General features: G+C 44.7%; 1 pseudogene; it reads left to right on the top strand.

Annotated features, from left to right (window-relative positions):
• LOC123482723 overlaps nucleotides 1-24510 on the top strand; it is a 61933-nt pseudogene extending 37423 nt beyond the window's left edge.
• The last annotated feature ends 395 nt before the right edge of the window (nucleotides 24511-24905 follow it).

The raw sequence follows: 24905 nt of genomic DNA, 5'->3' as shown, positions 1-24905 counted from the left end.
CTCAGACACATGAAATTCACATTTCTCCATCTTCACAAACAGTTTGTTCTCCAACAACCTTTGCAACACCTGGCGCACATGCAGTTCATGTTCCTGGGAGGACTCTGAGAAAATCAAGATATCATCCAGATAGACAAAAACAAACCGATTCAACATGTCCCGAAGGACATCATTGACTAGTGCCTGAAAAACAGCAGGGGCATTAGACAACCCAAAAGGCATAACCCGATACTCAAAATGTCCCAAGGGTGTGTTGAAGGCAGTCTTCCATTCATCACCCTTACGAATGCGCACCAGGTGATACGCATTTCGTAGATCCAGTTTCGTAAAGATGGTAGCACCATGAAGGAGGGGAAAAGCAGAATTAATCAAAGGCAGAGAATACTTGTTCTTAATGGTGATGTTGTTAAGTCCACGGTAATCAATACAGGGTCTGAGGGTCTTATCCTTCTTAGCAACAAAAAAGAATCCCGCTCCTACAGGTGACGAGGAAGGACGCATAATACCTGCCGCCAAGGAGTCCCGAATGTAGTTCTCCATAGCCTCCGTCTCCGGCCGGGAGAGATTGTACAGGCGACTGCTGGGGGAGCGGGGCTCCTGGCTGGAGGTCAATGGCGCAGTCGTAAGGCCGGTGAGGAGGAAGAGAAGTAGCTCTGTGTTTGCAGAAAACGGATGCCAGGTCATGATACACGTCAGGAACAGCAGAAAGATCCATGGACTCCAGTGGAGGTTGAGGCACAGTACTGGCAGGAGTCTGAGCAGAACACAAACAATTCACATGACAAAATGTGCTCCATGAAACAATGCTACCTGTCACCCAATCAATGTGTGGATTGTGTTTTATGAGCCAGGGGATACCAAGGACCAGGGGAGTCTGTGGGCAGTCGATAATATGGAATTGAATGCTCTCCTGATGATTTCCCGACACTCTAAGACAAACAGGAACAGTCTGATGGGTAATGCGGGTCAACAATTGTCCATTTAGACCCTTAGCCTGCAGCGGACAGTCCATAGGAACAGTCTCCAAATCCATTTGTTGAGCCCACTCTCTATCCAAAAAGCTTTCGTCGGCACCAGAGTCAATCAGCGCACTAACAGAGAAATTCTGGGACTGCCACTGGAGGGATGCCTGGAGCAGAATGCGGGGAGAAGAGGAAGAATCCGCTGCTCGGCTCACCAAAACTTCTCCCATAAATGATGAGCCGGCCCTTTTCCCGGACGAACTGGGCAGGAAGGAACGAAATGACCAGCTTCTCCACAATACAGGCAGACCCGAGCCTGAATACGACGTGCACGCTCCTCTGAGGACAACCGTGCACGACCCACCTCCATGGCTTCGGGTTCAGTGCTCCTCGTATCGACTCGGGAAGACACGGCTCTCTCCGTAGGGACGATGCAGGGAGGAGTTTGTTGATGACAGACAGGTTGCTTGGAACTAACACTCCTCTCCCGGCGGCGCTCCCGAATCCGATTATCCAACCTGATAGTGAGTGAAATAAGATTATCCAGCGTAGGCGATTCATCATATGACACCAATTCATCTTTTAAAGTCTCAGACAAAGCATTGATGAACACTCCTTGTAATGCCTCGTCATTCCAACCACTCACTGCTGCTAAAGTCCGAAACTCCACTGCCATCTCCGCCACACTCACGAGCCCCCTGCCGAAGAGAAAACAACCGTTTCGCAGCCTCCTTGCCTCGTACGGGGTGGTCAAAAACCTTCCTCATCTCCGTGGTGAAGGCCACGTAAGCGTTGCAAATGTCCGACTGACTCTCCCAGACCGCGGATCCCCAGGCACGAGCGGAACCGCTAGTAGAGTTGATAAGGTAGGCAATACGGGCTCTTTCTGAGGCGTAGGTGAGGGGCTGTTGTTCAAACACTAACGAGCATTGAGTCAAAAAAATCGCCACAGGTTCCCATGTTCCCGTCATAGCGCTCTGGAGCAGGAACAAAAGGCTCTCTGATCTGGGCTGAAGGGGTAGTAAGGACAGACACTTGATTGGTGAGTAATTGAACCTGATTAAGCAGCACCTGACTGTCCTCAGCAATCGTCTTAAACAGGGTATCATGTTGGCCAAGTAGAATGCCCTGATTGGCTATGGCAGTCCAAATTTGAGTGCACTCTGGGGTGGTATCCGAGCTACTGTCTGCTGGGTTCATGTTGGTCAGATCATACTGTTATGATTTAACTGGATAGAACCCAAATGCAGACAAGTACACCAAGCCAGAGAAGTTTTAACAGGTTTATTATAATGTTCAATAGTCCAGGTTTCCAATAAATGGGGAAGAGCAAGTCCAGGTTACAGGGAGGGTACAGATCCAGGTCAGGGCAGGTGTGGTACCGTAATGTCCTAGTGTCCGTGGTGAGTCCAAAGGAGAGGCCCGATAGTGGAGAGCAGGATGGTGGTGGCAGGAGTGAAGCGGAGGCAGGAGTCAGGTTCCAAATATCTGTGGCACAGGAGAAAAAGTAAATAAACAGTCCAAAAAACACAAGAGCGAAAACAGACAGGTTGAGTCGGCAGCGAGACTAACATGGTTGTCTTGACTATGATCTGACGATGAGTGGAAAGTTTGACCGGGTCTTAAAGGCTGAGGTGATTATGGTGAATGAGCTGCAGCTGGAACCCTGACTCCCGCACACCAGACTTCACTCCTGCAATCAAGGACAGACAGAGGGGAGGGGGAGAGCAGAGAGAGAGCTACCTAGCAGCAGTAGGCCTAACAATATCGAGATAAAGTGGAGTCGCAATTCAACGGCTCAGACACAAGACGTATGTGGCAGGTTTTACAGACAATCACGGACTACAATAGGAAAACCAGCCACGTCGCAGACACCAACGTCTTGCTGCCAGACAAGCTAAACAAGTTATTTGCCCGCTTTGAAGATAACACAGTGCAACCGATGCGGCCAGCTAGCAAGAACTGTGGGCTCTCCTTCTCCGTGGCCGACGTGAGTCAGACATTTAAACGTGTTAACCCTCGCAAGGCTGCCGGCCCAGACGGCATTCCCAGCCGCGTCCTCAGAGCATGCGCAGACCAGCTGGCTGGTGTGTTTACGGAGATATTCAATCTCTCCCTATCCCAGTCTGCTGTCCCCACATTTCAAGATGGCCACCATTGTTCCTGTACCCAAGAATTCAAAGGTAACTGAACTAAATGACTATCACCCCGTAGCACTCACTTCTGTCATCATAAAGTGCTTTGAGAGACTAGACAAGGATCATATCACCTCCACCTTACCTGTCACCTTAGACCCACTTCAATTTGCTTACTGCCCCAATAGGTCCACAGACGATGCAATCGCCATCACACTGCACACTGCCCTATCCCATCTGGACAAGAGGAATACCTATATAAGAATGCTGTTCATTGACTATAGTTCAGCATTCAACACCATAGTACCCTCCAAGCTCATCATTAAGCTTGAGGCCCTGGGTCTCAAACCCGCCCTGTGCAATTGGGTCCTGGACTTCCTGACGGGCAGCCCCCAGGTGGTGAAGGTAGGAAACAACATCTCCACTTCACTGATCCTCAACACTGGGGCCCACAAGGGTGTGTGCTCAGTCCCATCCTGTACTCCCTGTTCACCCATGACTGCGTAGCCATGCACGCCTCCAACTCAACCATCAAGTTTGCAGACGACACAACAGTAGTAGGCTTGATTACCAACAACAATGAGACAGCCTACAGGGAGGAGGTGAGGGCTCTCGGAGTGTGTTTTCAGGAAAATAACCTCTCACTCAACGTCAACAAAACAAAGGAGATGATCGTGGACTTCAGGAAACAGCAGAGGGAGTACCCCCCTATCCACATCAACGGGACAGTAGTGGCGAAGGTGGAAAGTTTTAAGTTCCTCTGTGTGCATATCACTGACAAACTGAAATGGTCCACCCACACAGACAGTGTGGTGAAGAAGGCGCAACAGCGTCTCTTCAACCTCAGGAGGCTGATGAAATTTGGCCTGTCACCTAAAACCCACACACATTTTACAGATGCACAATTGAGAGCATCCTGTCGGGCTGTATCACCGCCTGGTACGGCAACTTCACTGCCCACAACTGCAGGGCTCTCCAGAGGGTGGTGCGGTCTGCACAACGCATCACTGGGGGCAAACTACCTGCCCTCCAGGACACCTACAGCACCCGATGTCACAGGAAGGCCAAAAAGATCATTAAGGACAACTACCACCCGAGCCACTGCCTGTTCACCTCGCAATCATCCAGAAGGCGAGGTCAGTACAGGTGCCACAAAGCTGGGGCCGAGAGAATGAAAAACAGCTTCTATCTCAAGGCCATCAGACTGTTAAACAGCCATCACTAGCACATTAGAGGCTGCTGCTGCCTATTGAAATCACTGGCCACTTTAACAAATGGAACACTAGTCACTTTAATAATGCCACTTTAATAATGTTTACATATCTTGCATTACTCGTCTCATATGTATATCCTGTAATGTATACTATCTATTGCATCTTAGCCCTGAAACAGGGTGATCAAATTAAGATCCTACATCTGTAGTTGAACTTAGCCAGGTATTTTATCCCTAAACACATGGGATTCTCACTGTCTACAAGCACAATTCATAGTGCTTAAGGGCTAACGATTAGATCACTTTATCTACAGCAGACTGTATCCAGCCGCCGTGTCTTAAGTGTTGATGTCTTGAAGTTTGTGTGTGCGTTCGTTCGTGCATTTACTATATCAAACTGTGGAAAGTATTTCCTTTCTATGTTTCTGTCTGAGAGATGACGTGAGTGGGATAAAAATAAAACAATTCCAGTGCCCAGACATGAGAGAATTCTGTGGGCTGTGGAGGCTCAATGGAATGCACCTCAATGACGCATTTCCAGGTGTCACGATCGTTATTAGAGGCAGACCAAGGCGCAGCGTGATAGGCGTACATCTTTTAATGAGTACTTTACACCGACAACAAAACGATACGTGAAGTCTAAAGGTTCACCAACACAAACCTATACAGAACAAGATCCCACAATCAACTGTGCAAAACAGGCTGCCTAAGTATGGTCCCAATCAGAGACAACGAGCAACAGCTGCCTCTGATCGGGAACCACCCTGGCCAACATAGATCTAAACGATCTAGACAGAAAACAAGGAACAACTAAACATAGGAACTAACACCCTGGCTCAACATTAAAGAGTCCCCAGAGCCAGGGTGTGACACCAGGAATGCACCTCAGTGACGCACTTCCATTTTGACATCAAAATCACATCAAATTTTATTTGTCACATGCGCCGAATACAACAGTGAAATGCTTACTTACAAGCCCTTAACCAACAATGCAGTTAAGAAAAATAAGTGTTAAGTAAAAAATAAAAATAAAAAATAATTAAAGAGCAGCAGTAAAATAACAGTAGCGAGGCTATATACAGGGGGTAACAGTACAGAGTCAATGTGCGGGGGCACAGGTTAGTCGAGGTAACTGAGGTAATATGTGCACGTAAGTAGAGTTAGAGTGGCTATGCATAGATAATAAACAGAGCATAGCAGCAGCGTAAAATAGCGGGGGGGCAATGCAAATAGTCCGGTTAGCCATTTGATTAGCTGTTCAGGAGTCTTATGGACCTAGACTTGGCCCTCCGGTACCGCTTGCCATGTGGTAGCAGAGAGAACAGTCTATGACTAGGGTGGCTGGAGTCATTGACATTTTTTGGGCCTTCCCCTGACACCGCCTGGTATAGAGGTTCTGGATGGCCCCAGCGATGTACTGGGCCATACGCACTACCCTCTGTAGTGCCTTACGGTCGGAGGCTGAGTTGTTGCCATACCAGGCAGTGATGCAACCAGTCAGGATGCTCTTGATGGTGCAGCTGTATAACTTTTTGAGGATCTGAGGACCCATGCCAAATCTTTTCAGTCTCCTGAGGGGGAATTGGCTTTGTTGTGCCCTCTTCACGACTGTCTTGGTGTGTTTGGACCATGATAGTTTGTTGGTGATGTGGACACCAAGGAACTTGAAGCTCTCAACCTGCTCCACTACAGCCCCGTCGATGAGAATGTGGGCGTGCTCGGTCCTCCTTTTCCTGTAGTCCACAAACATCTCCTTTGTCTTGATCACGTTGAGGGAGAGGTTGTTATTACATTTACATTTACATTTTAGTCATTTAGCAGACGCTCTTATCCAGAGCGACTTACAGTTAGTGAGTGCATACATTATTTTTTACACTGGCCCCCTGTGGGAATTGAACCCACAACCCTGGTGTTGCAAACGCCATGCTCTACCAACTGAGCTACATCCCTGCCGGCCATTCAAATCAAATCAAATTGTATTGGTCACATGCGCCGAATACAACAGGTGCAGACATTACAGTGAAATGCTTACTTACAGCCCTTAACCAACAGTGCATTTATTTTAAACAAAAAAGTAAGAATAAAACAACAACAAAAAAGTGTTGAGAAAAAAAGAGCAGAAGTAAAATAAAGTGACAGTAGGGAGGCTATATATACAGTAAAATAAAGTGACAGTAGGGAGGCTATATATACAGGGGGGTACCGTTGCATAGTCAATGTGCGGCGGCACCGGCTAGTTGAGGTAGTTGAGGTAATATGTACATGTGGGTAGAGTTAAAGTGACTATGCATAAATACTTAACAGAGTAGCAGCAGCGTAAAAAGGATGGGGTGGGGGGGCAGTGCAAATAGTCCGGGTAGCCATGATTAGCTGTTCAGGAGTCTTATGGCTTGGGGGTAGAAGCTGTTGAGAAGTCTTTTGGACCTAGACTTGGCACTCCGGTACCGCTTGCCGTGCGGTAGCAGAGAGAACAGTCTATGACTAGGGTGGCTGGAGTCTTTGACAATTTTGAGGGCCTTCCTCTGACACCGCCTGGTATAGAGGTCCTGGATGGCAGGGAGCTTTGCCCCAGTGATGTACTGGGCCGTACGCACTACCCTCTGTAGTGCCTTGCGGTCAGAGGCCAAGCAGTTGCCATACCAGGCGGTGATGCAACCAGTCAGGATGCTCTCGATGGTGCAGCTGTAGAATTTTTTGAGGATCTGAGGACCCATGCCAAATCTTTTTAGTCTCCTGAGGGGGAATAGGCTTTGTCGTGCCCTCTTCACGACTGTCTTGGTGTGTTTGGACCATGATAGTTCGTTGGTGATGTGGACACCAAGGAACTTGAAGCTCTCAACCTGTTCCACTACAGCCCCGTCGATGAGAATGGGGGCGTGCTCAGTCCTCTTTTTTTTCCTGTAGTCCACAATCATCTCCTTTGTCTTGGTCACGTTGAGGGAGAGGTTGTTGTCCTGGCACCACACGGCCAGATCTCTGACCTCCTCCCTATAGGCTGTCTCATCGTTGTCGGTGATCAGGCCTACCACTGTTGTGTCGTCGGCAAACTTAATGATGGTGTTGGAGTCGTGCCTGGCCATGCAGTCATGGGTGAACAGAGAGTACAGGAGGGGACTGAGCACGCACCCCTGAGGGGCCCCCGTGTTGAGGATCAGTGTGGCAGATGTGTTGTTACCTACCCTTACCACCTGGGGGCGGCCCGTCAGGAATTCCCTCCCCATACCCTGGACGACACTGGGCCAATTGTGCGCCGCCCCATGGGTCTCCCGGTCGCGGCCAGCTACAACAGAGCCTGGATTTGACCAGGATCTCTAGTGGCACAGCTAGCACTGCGTTGCAGTGCCTTAGACCACTGTGCCACTCGGGAGGAGATGACATGGCCTCCACAATCAACAGACCTCAACCCAATTGAGATGGTTTGGGATGAGTTGGACCGCAGAGTGAAGGAAAAGCAGTCAACAACTGCTCAGCGTATGTGGGAACTCCTTCAAGACTGTTGGAAAAGCATTACAGGTGAAGCTGGTTGAGAGAATGCCAAGAGTGTGCAAAGCTGTCATCAAGGCTACTTTGAAGAATCTAAAACACAACATATATTTCGATTTGTTTAACACTCTTTTGCCCACTACATGATTCCATATGTGCCACCCCATAGTTTCGATGCCCTCACCACCATTCTACAATATAGAAAATGGCAAAAACAAAGAAAAACCCTTGAATGTGTAGGTGTGTCCAAACTTTTGACTAGCACTGCATGTAAATGTAATATTTAAGTTTTTTCTATTTTAAATACATTTGTTAAAATTTCTAAAAACCAGTTTTTGCTTTGTCATTATGGGGTATCGTGTGTACATTGATGAGGGGAAAAAACAATTGAATCAATTTTAGAATAAGGCTGTAACGTAAAAAAAATATGAAAAAAGTAAAGGGGTCTGAATGCTTTCCGAATGCACTGTATATCAGACCCGACCCAGATCCGAGACAAAAGTCAGAATTTAGGACCCGGACCCGCTCGGGTCCCAGGTCAGATCTCAGAATTTTGGGTCTGGTCCAATGAGCAGCAGATAGCAACGCTCCATGGCAACTAATGTCAGACTGACTCTGGGTGTAATGGTTGTAACCCCTGTTTGGCTGAACATGGACAACCAGGGATCCTTTTCTGCTATGTAATCTGCAACACCGCCTACACAAGCTCAGAGACACACACACACCACCAGTCACAAACACACACACACACACACACCAGTCCGCTCAGCACCCTCCTCCAGCTGGGCTGAAATAGCAGACCATTCCTTCGGCCAAACAATTAGCTCACCTCCCTACAACCCCTTCCCCTCCTCTGTGCTTTTGAGACACCTGCCGACACACACAAACACACCCCCTTCCCTTCTGAGCCACCCTTGGGCCTCCCCTCATCAATAACACCCTCATTCTCCATCTAGCCTCCCTCCCAACCTTCCCACCCCCATATGAGGTCATCAGCCAGAGACTACCTCAGCCCCCATGACCTCAGACACAGCCGGGGCATTGTGATGTCATCACCCTGGGACGTGCATACATACTGCTGAGAGAGAGCCTGTTTACATAGTCGAGAGAGAGAGAGAGAGAGAGAGAGAAAGAGAAAGAGAAAGAGAAAGAGAGAGAGAGAGAGAGAGAGAGAGAGAGAGAGAGAGAGAGAGAGAGTTATCCTGGCACCACACGGCCAGGTCTCTGACCTCCTCCTTATAACCTGTCTCATCGTTGTCGGTGATCAGGCCTACCACTGTTGTAAACTTAATGATGGTTATGGAGTCGTGCCTGGCCATGCAGTCATAGGTGAACAGGGTGTACAGGAGGGGACTGAGCACGCACCCCTGAGAGGCCCCCGTTTTGAGGATCAGCATGGCAGATGTGTTGTTACCTACCCTTACCACCTGGGGTTGGCCCGTCAGGAAATGTCCAGGATCCAGTTACAGAGGGAGGTGTTTAGTCACAGGATCCTTAACTTAGTGATGAGCTTTGAGGGCAATATAGTGTAGGAGTACACGTCCTGGTAATCCGTCTGGCACTGCGGCTTTGTGAATGTTGACCTGTTTAAAAGGTCTTACTCACATCGGCTATGGAGAGCGTGATCACACAGTCGTCCAGAACAGCTGATGCTCTCATGCATGCTTCAGTGTTGCTTGCCTCGAAGCGAGCATAGAAGTAATTTAGCTCATCTGGTAGGCTCGTGTCACTGGGCAGCTCGTGGCTGTGCTTCATCCGACAAGCGTCGGAGCCGGTGTAGTACGATTCAATCTTAGTCCTGTATTGACGCTTGCCTGTTTGATGGTTTGTCGAAGGGCATAGAGGGATTTCTTATAAGCGTCCGGGTTAGAGTCCCGCTCCTTGAAAGCGGCAGCTCTACCCTTTAGCTCAGTGTGGATGTTGCCTGTAATCCATGGCTTCTGGTTGGGGTACGTACATACGGTCACTGTGGGGACGACGTCATCGATGCACTTAGTGATGAAGCCAGTGACTGATGTGGTGTACTCCTCAATGCCATCGGAAGAATCCCGGAACATATTCCAGTCTGTGCTAGCAAAACAGTCCTGTAGCTTAGCATCTGCGTCATATGACCTCTTCTTTATTGACCGTGTCACTGGTGCTTCCTGCTTTAGTTTTTGCTTGTAAGCAGGAATCAGGAGGATATAATTATGGTCAGATTTGTCAAATGGAGGGTGTCGTGGAAATTCTAATCAACACTGAGGAGAGACAAGGTCAACCACCAATCAGGATATTACTTTATTCAAAACGTATTAATAAGGAAAGCAGGTCACACCATACACACACACACACACAAGTGAATGATGTGAGTGCTCTGCAATAACGAGGCTGGTCAACCCAACACTCTTGACTTTTGGGTTGAGAGCTCTGACATACAGACAATTCAAAGATATTTTATAGTAAAAGATACACCCTCTCAGTCTACATGTGTGGAATGAGTCAAAAGGTTAGGATTTGTATGAAATAAATGAATAATTCACAGCAGACAGTATCTGCGGTGAAGACTGTTCTCATTGTATGGAAACCAGGGTTTGGCCCCCAAGACAAGGTTCTTATCAACATTATCCATACCCGAGCCATCTCTCCCTGGTACCTTACATTACACAAACACCAATTCAGTCTCAGTCAGACCAGAGACATCTCCCTCTCACACACCATTAATCATGAAATGGAATGTGGCTGTTGGTTTTATCACCTAGCCTTCCCTAAATCAATTAACCAGGCCCAGCTTCAGAGGCTCCTCTCAGTTCACACAGACACAGAAGAGAGAGTTTAAGAACCGTATTCTATTGCATAAAACAGTATTAAACATCATCTTGTAATTTTTCCCCCCATAAGGGCAAGGGAGAGCTTTGTACGCGTCTCTGTGTGTGGAGTAAAGGTGTTCTAGAGGTTTTTTTTCCTCTGGTTGCACATTTAACATGTTGGTAGGAATTAGGTAAAACGGATTTAAGTTTCCCTGCATTAAAGTCCCCGGCCACTAGGAGCGCCGCCTCTGGATGAGCGTTTTCCTCTTTGCTTAAGGCCTTATACAGCTCATTAAGTGTGGCCTTAGTGCCAGCTACGAAAAATATAGATGAAAACTCTTTGTAAATAGTGTGGTCTACAGCTTATCATGAGATACTCTACCTCAGGCGAGCAAAACCTTGAGACTTCCTTAATATTAGATTTCGTGCACCAGCTGTTTACAAATATACAGTGGGGAAAAAAAGTATTTAGTCAGCCACCAATTGTGCAAGTTCTCCCACTTAAAAAGATGAGAGAGGCCTGTAATTTTCATCATAGGTACACGTCAAATATGACAGACAAAATGAGAATTTTTTTTCCAGAGAATCACATTATAGGATTTTTAATGAATGAATTTGCAAATTATGGTGGAAAATAAGTATTTGGTCAATAACAAAAGTTTCTCAATACTTTGTTATATAATAATATAATATAATAATAATATGCCATTTAGCAGACGCTTTTATCCAAAGCGACTTACAGTCATGCGTGCATACATTTTTTTTTTGTGTATGGGTGGTCCCGGGGATCGAACCCACTACCTTGGCGTTCCAAGCGCCGTGCTCTACCAGCTGAGCTACAGAGGACCACAAGGGAAAGAATGAATGGGGCCATGTATCTATATATATCTATATACCCTTTGTTGGCAATGACACAGGTCAAACATTTTCTGTAAGTCTTCAAAAGGTTTTCACACACTGTTGCTGGTATTTTGGCCCATTCCTCCATGCAGATCTCCTCTAGAGCAGTGATGTTTTGGGGCTGTCGCTGGGCAACACGGACTTTTTACTCCCTCCAAAGATTTTCTATGGGGTTGAGATCTGGAGACTGGCTAGGCCACTCCAGGACCTTGAAATGCTTCTTACGAAGCCACTCCTTCGTTGCCCGGGCGGTGTGTTTGGGATCATTGTCATGCTAAAAGACCCAGCCACGTTTCATCTTCAATGCCCTTGCTGATGGAAGGAGGTTTTCACTCAAAATCTCACGATACATGGCCCCATTCATTCTTTCCTTTACACGGATCAGTCGTCCTGGTCCCTTTGCAGAAAAACAGCCCCAAAGCATGATGTTTCCACCCCCATGCTTCACAGTAGGTATGGTGTTCTTTGGATGCAACTCAGCATTCTTTGTTCTCCAAACACGACGAGATGAGTTTTTACCAAAAAGTTATATTTTGGTTTCATCTGACCATATGACATTCTCCCAATCCTCTTCTGGATCATCCAAATGCACTCTAGCAAACTTCAGACGGGCCTGGACATGTACTGGCTTAAGCAGGGGGACACGTCTGGCACTGCAGGATTTGAGTCCCTGGCGGCGTATTGTGTTACTGATGGTAGGCTTTGTTACTTTGGTCCCAGCTCTCTGCAGGTCATTCACTAGGTCCCCCTGTGTCGTTCTGGGATTTTTGCTCACCGTTCTTGTGATCATTTTGACCCCACGGGGTGAGATCTTGCGTGGAGCCCCAGATCGAGGGAGATTATCAGTGGTCTTGTATGTCTTCCATTTCCTAATAATTGCTCCCACAGTTGATTTCTTCAAACCAAGCTGCTTACCTATTGCAGATTCAGTCTTCCCAGCCTGGTGCAGGTCTACAATTGTGTTTCTGGTGTCCTTTGACAGCTCTTTGGTCTTGGCCATAGTGGAGTTTGGAGTGTGACTGTTTGAGGTTGTGGACAGGTGTCTTTTATACTGATAACAAGTTCAAACAGGTGCCATTAATACAGTTAACGAGTGGAGGACAGAGGAGCCTCTTAAAGAAGAAGTTACAGGTCTGTGAGAGCCAGAAATCTTGCTTGTTTGTAGGTGACCAAATACTTATTTTCCACCATAATTTGCAAATAAATTCATTAAAAATCCTACAATGTGATTTTCTGCATTCATTTTCCTCAATTTATCTGTCATAGTTGACGTGTACCTATGATGAAAATTACAGGCCTCTCTCATCTTTTTAAGTGGGAGAACTTGCACAATTGGTGGCTGACTAAATAATTTTTTCCCCACTGTATGTGACTTGTTAAGCAAATTTTACTCCTCAACTTATTTAGGCTTGCCATAACAAAGGGGTTGAATACTTATTAACTCAAGACATTTCAGCATTTCAAATTGTAAACATTTCTAAAACTATATTTTCACTTTGCCATTATGGGGTATTGTGTGTAGGCCAGTGACACAAAATCTCAATTTAATCAATTTTAAATTCAGGCTGTAACACAACAAAAATGTGAAAAAGTCAAGGGGTATGATGACTTTCTGAAGGCACTGTATCTCTCAATATTGGTCACCATTAATTGGATATTTGAGTGATATAGAATAAAAGTGAACTATCCATGACAAGTATGAGTGGTTGTATAAAACGAAAGTCTAGCAACCCAAAGGATGCGAGTTCAAATCTCATCAGGGACACCTTTAGCATTTTAGCTAATTAGCAACTTTTCAACTACTTATTACTTTTTACATTTTAGTCATTTAGCAGACGCTCTTATCCAGAGCGACTTACAGTTAGTGAATATATATATATATTTTTTATACTGGCCCCCCGTGGGACGTGAACCCACAACTCCCGAGTGGCGCAGTGGTCTAGGGCACTGCATCGCAGTGCTAGCTGTGCCACTAGAGATCCTGGTTCGAATCCAGGCTCTGTCGTAGCCGGCCACGACCGGGAGACCCATGGGGCGGCGCACAATTGGCCCAGCGTCGTCCAGGGTAGGGGAGGGAATGGCCGGCAGGGATGTAGCTCAGTTGGTAGAGCATGGCGTTTGCAACACTAGGGTTGTGGGTTCGATTCCCACGGGGGGCCAGTATGAAAAAATAAAAAATAATGTATGCACTCACTAACTGTAAGTCGCTCTGGATAAGAGCGTCTGCTAAATGACTAAAATGTAAACCCTGGCGTTGCAAACGCCATGCTCTATCAACTGAGCTACATCCCTGCCGGCCATTCCCTCCCCTGGACGACGCTGGGCCAATTGTGCGCCACCCATGAGTCTCCCGGTCGCAGCCGGCTGCGACAGAGCCTGGATTCAAACCAGGATCTCTAGTGACACAGTTAGCACTGCGATGCAGTGCCTTAGACCACTGTGCCACTGTGCCACTTTGCAACTACTAAGCATGTTAGCTAACCCTTCCCCTAAGCCTAACCTTAACACTTTATCCAAACCATCCTCTAATCCTAACCCTAACCCCTAACCTAGCTAACATTAGCCACCTAGCTAGAATTCGTAACATATCACACATTTTACAAATTCGCAACATACAGTATGTTTAGCAAATTCTTAATATTATATTGTATGTTTTGCAAATTCGAATTGTAATTCCATATATGTCATACGAAATGGGTGATAGACATCCACAAATTAATACATACCATACATAGTAACATATCATACTAAATGGAGTGTCTTGGATTTATGTACAGAATAATCCAATATGCTCTGACACCAGGTTGATTTGTCAGTGTCAAAGTAGCCTGTCATTTCCGATGTGTGCTGTATAAAAAAAAATATTCTGCTTAAGTCTCTAGTCAGGTTAAATTACGTAGAATTGCATGAAATGCATTTATAAAAGGCCACATATTTTCCCAGAAACTAAGCTACTAAAAATGTTCCCCATGTGTGCAACTTCTGTTAGCGGCTCTGCTCTTTGACTACTCTATGCCTCTTTGCAAATGTGATGATATGCACGCAATGCTCTATTATAAAGTTGCATTTTTTCCTCCTAAAAATGTCCCCCACCCCCCAAGTCACCCCCTCTCATGCTCACATTTTGTTCCGGCACCTGCAGATTTACAAATTAATTACTGCTGACCGGACGGCGGCATTTGGAAGGATGCGTGCAGTGGGTTGGTGTTGTCAATGAAGACCTGGAGTGCTTTCCTTGTGATGTTATGTGTGTACAGTTCTTGGAGTTGAGACTGTTTACTGCAGATTGTTTTGCTGGCTTGTTCATAACTGAGAGGTTCCCATTACTAGAAGGGGATGTTAAAAGTGAGAACACTTTCGATCAGGGATCTGTACACCGTTGTCAGTGTTAGCCCAATGGCTCTTCTTTACTGAAGACTCATCTCTTCAGTAGGTCCAATGATTGAGTGCAGTCTGGCCCAAGGGTGCAAAGGTGAACGGCAAGGCACTGGAGCGACGAACCACCACTCAAGACCCAAATGAGAAATGTACTTTTCTCGAACGACCCAAATTAAGAAGAAATAGTGTGTGATTATAAATGTTTACTCATAACTCTCGACCCATCACTCACATGCTCAGGGCCCACTTTGGGTCCCAAACCATAATTTAAGAAACCCAGCTCTAAACCAGTGGTTCCCAAACCTTTTCAGTTATTGTACCACCAACTGAATTTTGCTCTGCCCGGAGTACCCCTGAAGTACCCCCTCATGTGCATTTTACCAGTAGTCCTATGGTCTCCTGAGTCTTCTCAAGTACCACCTGTGGATTGGCCAAATAGCCCCAGGGGTCCTAGTACCCCTGGTTGGGAACCACTGCTCTAAACAGTATAGCCTTCTCTGGCATACTACTGTGTGGTTTATTGAGCTTTGGGGATATTAAGCCCAAAAAGAATTTTGAATTCAAATAACTTCTATTGAGCTGCAGAGAACTTTAGGGACCGCTAACCATAGATATACAGTGGGGAGAACAAGTATTTGATACACTGCCGATTTTGCAGGTTTTCCTACTTACAAAGCTTGTACAGGTCTGTAATTGTTATCAAACAAAAATCCAGAAAATCACATTGTTTGATTTTTAAGTAATTAATTTGCATTTTATTGCATGACATAAGTATTTGATCACCTACCAACCAGTAAGAATTCCGGCTCTCACAGACCTGTTAGTTTTTCTTTAAGAAGCCCTCCTGTTTTCCACTCATTACCTGTATTAACTGCACCTGTTTGAACTCATTACCTGTATAAAAGACACCTGTCCACACACTCAATCAAACAGACTCCAACCTCTCCACAATGGCCAAGACCAGAGAGCTGTGTAAGGACATCAGGGATACAATTGTAGACCTGCACAAGGCTGGGATGGGCTACAGAACAATAGGCAAGCAGCTTGGTGAGAAGGCAACAACTGTTGGCGCAATTATTAGAAAATGGAAGAAGTTCAAGATGACGGTCAATCACCCTCGGTCTGGGGCTCCATGCAAGATCTCACATTGTGGGGCATCAATGATCATGAGGAAGGTGAGGGATCAGCCCAGAACTACACGGCAGGACCTGGTCAATGACCTGAAGAGAGCTGTGACCACAGTCTCAAAGAAAACCATTAGTAACACACTACGCCGTCATAGATTAAAATCCTGCAGCGCACGCAAGGTCCCCCTGCTCAAGCCAGCGCATGTCCAGGCCCGTCTGAAGTTTGCCAACGACCATCTGGATGATCCAGAGGAGGAATGGGAGACGGTCATGTGGTCTGATGAGACAAAAATTGAGCTTTTTGGTCTAAACTCCACTCGCCGTGTTTGGAGGAAGAAGAAGGATGAGTACAACCCCAAGAACACCATCCAAACCGTGAAGCATAGAGGTGAAAACATTATTCTTTGGGGATGCTTTTCTGCAAAGGGGACAGAACGGCTGCACCGTATTGAGGGGAGGATGGATGGGGCCATGTATCGCGAGATCTTGGCCAACAACCTCCTTCCCTCAGTAAGAGCGTTGAAGATGGGTCGTGGCTGGGTCTTCCAGCATGACAATGACCCGAAACACACAGCCAGGGCAACTAAGGAGTGGCTCCGTAAGAAGCATCTCAAGGTCCTGGAGTGGCCTAGCCAGTCTCCAGACCTGAACCCAATAGAAAATCTTTGGAGGGAGCTGAAAGTCCGTATTGCCCAGCGACAGCCCCAAAACCTGAAGGATCTGGAGAAGGTTTGTATGGAGGAGTGGGCCAAAATCCCTGCTGCAGTGTGTGCAAACCTGGTCAAGACCTACAGGAAACGTATGATCTCTGTAATTGCAAACAGAGGTTTCTGTACCAAATATTAAGTTCTGCTTTTCTGATGTATCAAATACTTATGTCATGCAATAAAATGCAAATTAATTACTTAAAAATCATACAATGTGATTTTCTGGATTTTTGTTTTAGATTCCGTCTCTCACAGTTGAAGTGTACCTATAATAAAAATTACAGACCTCGACATGCTTTGTAAGTAGGAAAACCTGCAAAATCGGCAGTGTATCAAATACTTGTTCTCCCCACTGTACCATTGTTTCCTGACAATATATTGAGTAAGGTATACCTTACTCAGTTTTTCAGGCATTTTATCATAGAATTATCTATATGCGTTTTATCCCATCAACTTCAGTCACTGATAGGCAGTTGTAAAATGCGATTTTAAAATAATAAATGATTCATTGCTTTAATTTGCTTGAACTATAAAGCAACTTACAGTAGGATTATTTTCTTAGTGAACGATATCACGCTTAGATTAATAGCATTCCTCATGACCTGAGATAGAGCTTTTCACAGAATACGTAGTCAGGTCACTGTCTTGATGTGGGGATGTTCCATGTTTCACAGGGCAGGTCAATCGTTTTGGAATTCCAGTCTCTGCCCATGCTGGGAAGTTCTACGGCAGGTGAGTGTAGCAAGTACCCTTATTATCTGTGCTCTGGGTAGAAGCTACCCTTGGGCCCAGCTCTTTAGTGGGAATATGTAAAACTGACCTTAGATCAGTGTTTAGGGGCAAATTCATCCTACTACCTTTCTTTAATTAAGATGTGTCATCATGATGTGACTCTGTATGTGTGAGCATTATGACTCCACTCTATGTCTATGTCTAGTATACAGTGGTGTGAAAAAGTGTTTGCCCCCTTCCTGATTTCTTATTTGTTTGCATGTTTGTCACACTTAAATGTTTCAGATCATCAAACACATTTAAATATTAGTCAAAGATAACACAAGTAAACACAAAATGCAGTTTTGAAATGAAGGTTGTTATTATTAAGGGAAAACAAAATCCAAACCTACATGGCCCTGTGTGAAAAAGTGTTTGCCCCCCCTGTTATAACACAACTCGACTGTGGTTTATCATACCTGAGTTCAATTCCTCTAGCCACACCCAGGCCTGATTACTGCCACACCTGTTCTCAATCAAGGAATCACTTAAATAGGACCTGCCTGACAAAGTGAAGTAGACCAAAAGATCCTCAAAAGCTAGACATCCTGAATTTCTTTGGATCTCGGTATGAACAAATGAGAAAGAAAGTAATTGAGATCCATCAGTCTAGAAAAGGTTATAAATCCATTTCTAAAGCGAATCATAGTGAGAGCCATTATCCACAAATGGCGAAAACATGGAACAGTGGTGAACCTTCCCAGGAGTGGCCGGCCAAGCAAAATTACCCCAAGAGCGCAGCGACGACTCATCCAAGAGATCACAAAAGACCCCACAACAACATCCAAAGAGCTGCAGGCCTCACTTGCCTCAGTTAAGGTCCATGTTCATGACTCCACCATAAGAAAGAGACTGGGCAAAAATGGCTTGCATGGCAGAGTTCCAAGACAAAAACCACTGCTGAGCAGAAATAACATTAAGGCTCGTCTCATTTTTGCCAGAAAACATCTTGATGATCCCCAAGACCTTTGGGAAAATACTCTGTGGACTGACAAGACAAAAGTTGTACTTTTTGGAAGGTGTGTGTCCCATTACATCTGGCGTAAAAGTAACACCGCATTTCAGAAAAATAACATCATACCAACAGTAAAATATGGTGGTGGTAGTGTGATGGTCTGGGCCTGTTTTGCTGCTTCAGGACCTGGAAGACTTGCTGTGATAAATGGAACCATGAATTCTGCTTTCTACCAAAAAATCCTGAAGGAGAATGTCCGGCCATCAGTTCGTGACCTCAAGCTGAAGCGAACTTGGGTTCTGCAGCAGGACAATGATCCAAAACACACCAGCAAGTCCACCTCTGAATGGCTGAAGAAAAACAAAATGAAGACTTTGGAGTGGCCTAGTCAAAGTCCTGACTTGAATCCTATTGAGATGCTGTGGCATGACCTTAAAAAGGCAGTTCATGCTCGAAAACCCTCCAATATGGCTGAATTACAACAATTCTGCTAAGATGAGTGGGCCAAAATTCCTCCACAGTGCTTTAAAAGACTCATTGCAAGTTATTGCAAACGCTTGATTGCAGTTGTTGCTGCTAAGGGTGGCCCAACCAGTTATTAGGTTGTAGGGGGCAATCACTTTTTCACACAGGGCCATGTGGGTTTGGATTTTGTTTTCCCTTAATAATAATCTTAATTTCAAAACTGCATTTTGTGTTTACATGTGTTATCTTTGACTAATATTGAAATGTGTTTGATCTGAAACATTTAAGTGTGACACATGCAAACAAATAAGAAATCAGGAAGGGGGCAAACACTTTTTCACACCACTGTATCTGCTGCCCATAGATATAGAAAATGCCCTCTAGACATGAAGATGAGCCTCTGCCTTTCAGGTCTCCCAGAGATCACTTCTGCGGCGGGCTGAAATATGACGTACTAGATTACACTTCCTGTGATAAAGTACTGCATAAAGGGGCAGGGCTGTCCTGCTGTGGAAACAGGGCCTTCAACCTCACCCAGGCTTCCTGTTGTGAAGGTGACAGAGTCATGTCTCCTAGCAGTATCCCACTGCATCTATTCACTTAAACCTGGTAAATGGATTGAAAACATAATTTTTCTCAGCATCTCCCAAGTTTGAATTGATATTTTGTGTGTTATCTGTGATTCAACCGATGCAGGTAGGCTGACTCTGAATGTGAGCCAGCTGGTGTCAGATTGCTGTGGGTGTAGGGCCTATGACCCACTCACCCAGCTGTGCTGTGGCTCACAGATCCTAACCAGGACCCAACCCCATTCTAAGTGTTGTGGAAAAGGTCAGTGATGTCAGATCAGATTGCTATTTGGCCTTCAACCATATGATGAACCTCGTAATTACGTACTGTGGAAAGTATTTTCCCACTTTCTCAGACTGGGTGTGCATCTTTTGTGTGTTCTTTATAAACACACAGACAGAGAAACACATGTGAGGGAGACATTGGAAATGCATTCAATGAGACTCCAGAAAGCTTTCTTAAATGAAATATCAAATCTTAAATGAGACACGTGTGCGAGTTCTTGTGGAAAATTAGGTGCTCTGCCACCAAATAAGATACTGCTCCCCAGGCGCCAATGACGTCGATTAAGGCAGCTCTCTGATTCAGAAGGGTTGGGATAAATGCGGAAGACACATTTGAATGCATTCAGTTGTACAACTGACCAGGTATCCCCCTTTCCCACATAGCACACATGGGAGGAACCAGCATTAAACAGCTGTTTTATATCTCTACTCAAATGTTGGGGTTTTCCTTGAACATTTCTCAAGAAGGCCATAATGCACCAAATATGTAGGTGAAAGGGCAGTCCATATTTATTACAGATTACCAGTTTTGTTCAGCAGTCATCACATTGTATTGTATGTATGTGGCCATGTCAACGCCCTGCCTTCCTCTCACTACCTCACATTACCCAACCACTGCAGTTCCCCTGAACTGGTGCCGGGCAACACTTACATCTGGGTGAAAATACCTTTCTCAGACCACATAAAATGAATCTCTGATCTCAGCGATCATTCCTCCCCTCTCCATTCCATCCTCTCCAGGTGCTCAAAATGATAATTTTAACCATGTTTTGAGGCAATACAGTTTATGGTCTCTCATGAGTCATATCTCAGGATAAGACATATTTTATTATGTTTGTCTGGGTGTTTTCTGTTATTATCATAAACATTCCTTTAATGTTAATGCAATTTTATTGTCTTAATAATGGCTATTCCATACTGATGCTATTTCTTCACTGAAAGTTAACTATTTTTTTTCAATGTGACACTAACATCGTAGGCGTAAACCTGTCTGTGAAGTGATTGCACCATATTGTGAAATGGCAGGAAATAAAGCTACTTTTTTAAACAAGCATTTGTGTGTAGGTGTGTGACTTCACCATACATCAACAAATGTGGTTGGGAGGGGGGGTCCATTTTGTTACGTTACAGCCTTATTCTAAAATGGATTAAATTGTTTTTTTCCCCCTCATCAATCTACACACAATACCCCATAATAACAAAGCAAAAACAGGTTTGTATATTTTTTTGCAAAAAACGGAAATATTACATTTACATAAGTATTCAGACCATTTACTCAGTACTTTGTTGAAGCACCTTTGGCAGCGATTACAGCCTCGAGTCATCTTGGGTATGACGCTACAAGCTTGGCACACCTGTCTTTGGGGAGTTTCTCCCATTCTTCTCTGCAGATCCTCTCAAGCTCTGTCAGGTTGGATGGACAGCTATTTTCAGTCAGTATTTATTAGCTTTTTATCTGAAATCTGTATGCTTTTTACAAGGCACACTTGTCAGAGAAGACAGAGGAGCATGTGTCAACATAGCAACAGTCATAAGAATTGTTCAAAAGGTTAATAAAAAACTATTATAATAAAAATGCAACAGGACAATGGATGAACATACTCCAAACTTTGAATTTTTTTAATCCATCAGATATTGACTGAGATATAGCACATCAAATATTGTACTAGCATAGACAAATAATGAATGGAGTTCAGGCATTTTGGTGGGAATTAATTAATTAATTGTAACATTGACCTTTTTTTCTTATAATGCACTCATATATACATTTTCTTAGTATATCAAGTATTTTGTTTAGGTTACCAAACACACAAAGCATGTATTGACATGAAACAGTCTGTATCGAAGCGACATGACATTACCTCTCTATTGTTTGTTTTAAGAGTCTTGCTGATGCTCTCTCCTAGTTGAGATAAAGAGATATCTCCTATATGGATAAGGCTGAACAACTGTTTAAATCGAGGTGTAACCCTTTCAGCACAATCTGATTATTTTACATGGTTGGGTGGGAGGCCACAGCCATGCTGGCACCTGCATGATAACAGAACTGCTGTATGAAAGACATAGAAGATTTGGTTCAGTTCAATTCTACATAAACAACCATCAAACAAAACTGTTATAGGGCAAACAATTGCATACACTACGAACAAATTATAGTCTTATAATTATAGTGTTCCTGAAAATATGCTGAAAATAATGGAAGGAACTGATGTGATGGTCTCTCGAGGGTTTGGTTAAAAAAAGCATCCTTCCTTCCCTCTCTTCGATAAGGTAATCACTGATCTTTAGGTGATTGAAGAAAGCGATAGGATATGTTAGCGGAGCCTCAGAAACCACAATGAAATTACTGTACATCAAAGTAATCGGTTCACACCGGGCCAAAACATTGCTTGAAATTGTCGGAATTCTGAAGTGGTCCAAAAATAGTACACGAGTGGTACTGTAATGATTAAAGAATGGAAATGGAAAAAACTTGTGGCAGAAACAATTTAGTGGAGAACTTTGCAAGAAATGAGAGAGAAGGCATCTTTCATATGTTTCCTTCCAGGCTTGTTGTGAGAGATGGTCTGACTCCTTGGACACATTCCCAGTTAATCACACCGTTCTAAAGTGGACCACACAGCCTCTTCCTGTATGATGTACAAAGCTCTGACCAATAGTGTCTCGAAGTGAAATGTGACACTATTCTAAAACAGTTCTAGCACAGCAGATCTATGCTCTCTAGCGAAAATACAATGTTTTGAGCACCACATCTTTTGTTTCACACAAATTGTTTGAAACAGAACGTAGACAGGAACGCATAAGCCTACATGTCAAATGTAATTTCATGCTGTTTTAGAGACTAATGAAAATACTGTATCCTATTTTCTAGATCCATTACAAATAAGAGTAGGGCATACCACTACTGTGGGTAGGGGGAAAGCATAGCGCCACTATCCCTTGAATAAATTCAGGGACAAGAAGCTAATTTGAGCTTGCGAGGGTTATAAACTGACAATAAAAGGTGATTATGGAGGTAAAGATAAGCTGTGTTGATAAAAAAGTAAATTCACTGACAGCATCCTGGAGAGTCAGGGAGTAGACATACACACCTCAGATGCTGTCAAAGACTCAGTCTACTTACTCGACACTCTTTTACAAAAGGGTTCTTCGCCTGTCCCCATAGGAGAACCCTCTGTGGAAAGGGTTCTACATGAAACTCAAAAGGGTTCTACATGGAACCAAAATATTTCTACCTGGAACCAAAAAGGGTTCTTCTATGGGGACAGCCGAAGAACCCTTGTTGGTTCTAGATAGCACCTTTTTTTCTAAGCATGTATAGGAAAGCAGTAGATATATACTCTACTTGCAAGGTGTGTGTCAAAGCATCTATTAGGAAAACAGTTTAACAGAGACTCAATTTGGATGAATGATCTCCAAATTATCTGCTAAAGGAGGAACTGCTTCAGCATAGCTTGGGAATGACTATCCAGAAGAAAGAGATGGGGTTGACTTGCTGACCGAAAGAAACTGACACAGCATTTGCACTTTTAGGCTGTGGATGCAGTGAATATTGAATTGTTATGTGAACTGATTATGTTTGATGACGAAATACAATCACACAACCCTGACATTCTTTGACCTCTGACTCCAACAATTGCCTTTACAGGGATGATTGGAATAGTGTGATTTCTGAGATTAAGTTTCAAAATCTTATCAAAATGACCTGACATATTTAAGCAATAAGGCCTGAGGAGTTGTGGTATATGGCCAATATACCACGGCTAAGGGCTGTCCTTACACACGACGCAACGCGGAGTGCCTGGACACAGCCCTTAGCCGTGGTATATTGGCCTTATATCACAAACCCCAGAGGTGCCTTATTGCTATTATAAACTGGTTACCAATGTAATTAGAGCAGTAAAAATAAATGTTTTGTCATACCCGTGGTATACAATATATATATGTCAGCCAATCAGCAATCATGGCTCGAACCACCCAGTTTATAAAATAACAGAGATCATGTCTGAAGTGTGATTTCTCTCACAGATGAAATTCTCTCTCTCCGTCTATCTCTCTCTCTTTCCGTTTCCCTCTCTGACAGGTTTTGGGATGACGACCTCATCCACCACAGAGGGCAAAGTCCTCCTGGTAATCTACGGCCTGCTGGGCTGCTCTGCCACCATCCTCTTCTTCAACCTCTTCCTGGAGAGGGTCATCACCATGTTGGGCTTGTGCGATGGTGCCACCGGAGGAGAACACACAACAAAATCAGGCTAGGGGGCAACAGCAACCAACCCGAGGATGGAGGAGAGGAAAGAGACATGGATGGTGGGAAAGAGGGGTGGAGGCCCTTTGTGTATTCTGTCACTCTCATGCTGCTGCCCTGGTGTTGGCGTGTGGTGCGTACACTATCTACTCAGCCATGCAGGGCTGGAGATACATCGAGTCCCTGTACTTCTGCTTCATGGCCTTCAGACGGTGGGCTTCGGGACATGGTGAGCAGCCAGGAAGAGTCCTACCGAGGAGCCCCCAGTGGAGGCTAGCAGGTGGCTAACTGCTTCCTCATGCTCCTGGAGGTATGCTGTATCTACACCCTCTTCAATGCCCTATTTGTCATCATAAACAGGGGCTGATCTGGATCCTGAGTCAGCTGATCCATCTGCGTAGCTGCCTGTGCCACGGCAGACCTCTACGATGCCCACTGTTTCCCATGTTCTTGCTAAACCTGGTGGATAAATGCTTGTGTGCTGATGCCACAGTGGAAACCTGTGCCACAGGAACATGGACTTGAGCACTACCAAGGCAGGAAAGATGGGGCCACATGGGCACAGGCTTCCCGGAACATGTTGGACCACCGTGACTGGTACAGTAGATCCTGACTGGAGGGACACTGGCTACAAAATATCTGATATGGTTTACCTGCATAAAGACAACACTGATAATTAAAGGTTTCATTTTTTATAATTGAGGTACTTGGAACCTTTTTTTCATCTGTAAAAAAAAAACTTTGTACTGTATCCTAAATGTAATCAACGTATGGTGAAACCAGTTTTACCCTCCTCATAAATTGTGATGATGGTTGTAGTTCAGTACTTAGAGTTTAACATGTGCACTTGTTTGTGGTTCCATGATGCAAGTTGTCTCCACAAGAGGGAGCACATTAATAAGACCATGTGGATTTTATTT

This window comes from Coregonus clupeaformis, chromosome 5 (genome assembly GCF_020615455.1).
Source record: "Coregonus clupeaformis isolate EN_2021a chromosome 5, ASM2061545v1, whole genome shotgun sequence".
Taxonomy (NCBI): domain Eukaryota; kingdom Metazoa; phylum Chordata; class Actinopteri; order Salmoniformes; family Salmonidae; genus Coregonus; species Coregonus clupeaformis.
Note: the sequence above shows the minus strand (reverse complement) of the source record. Positions and strands in the feature narration are given on the sequence as shown.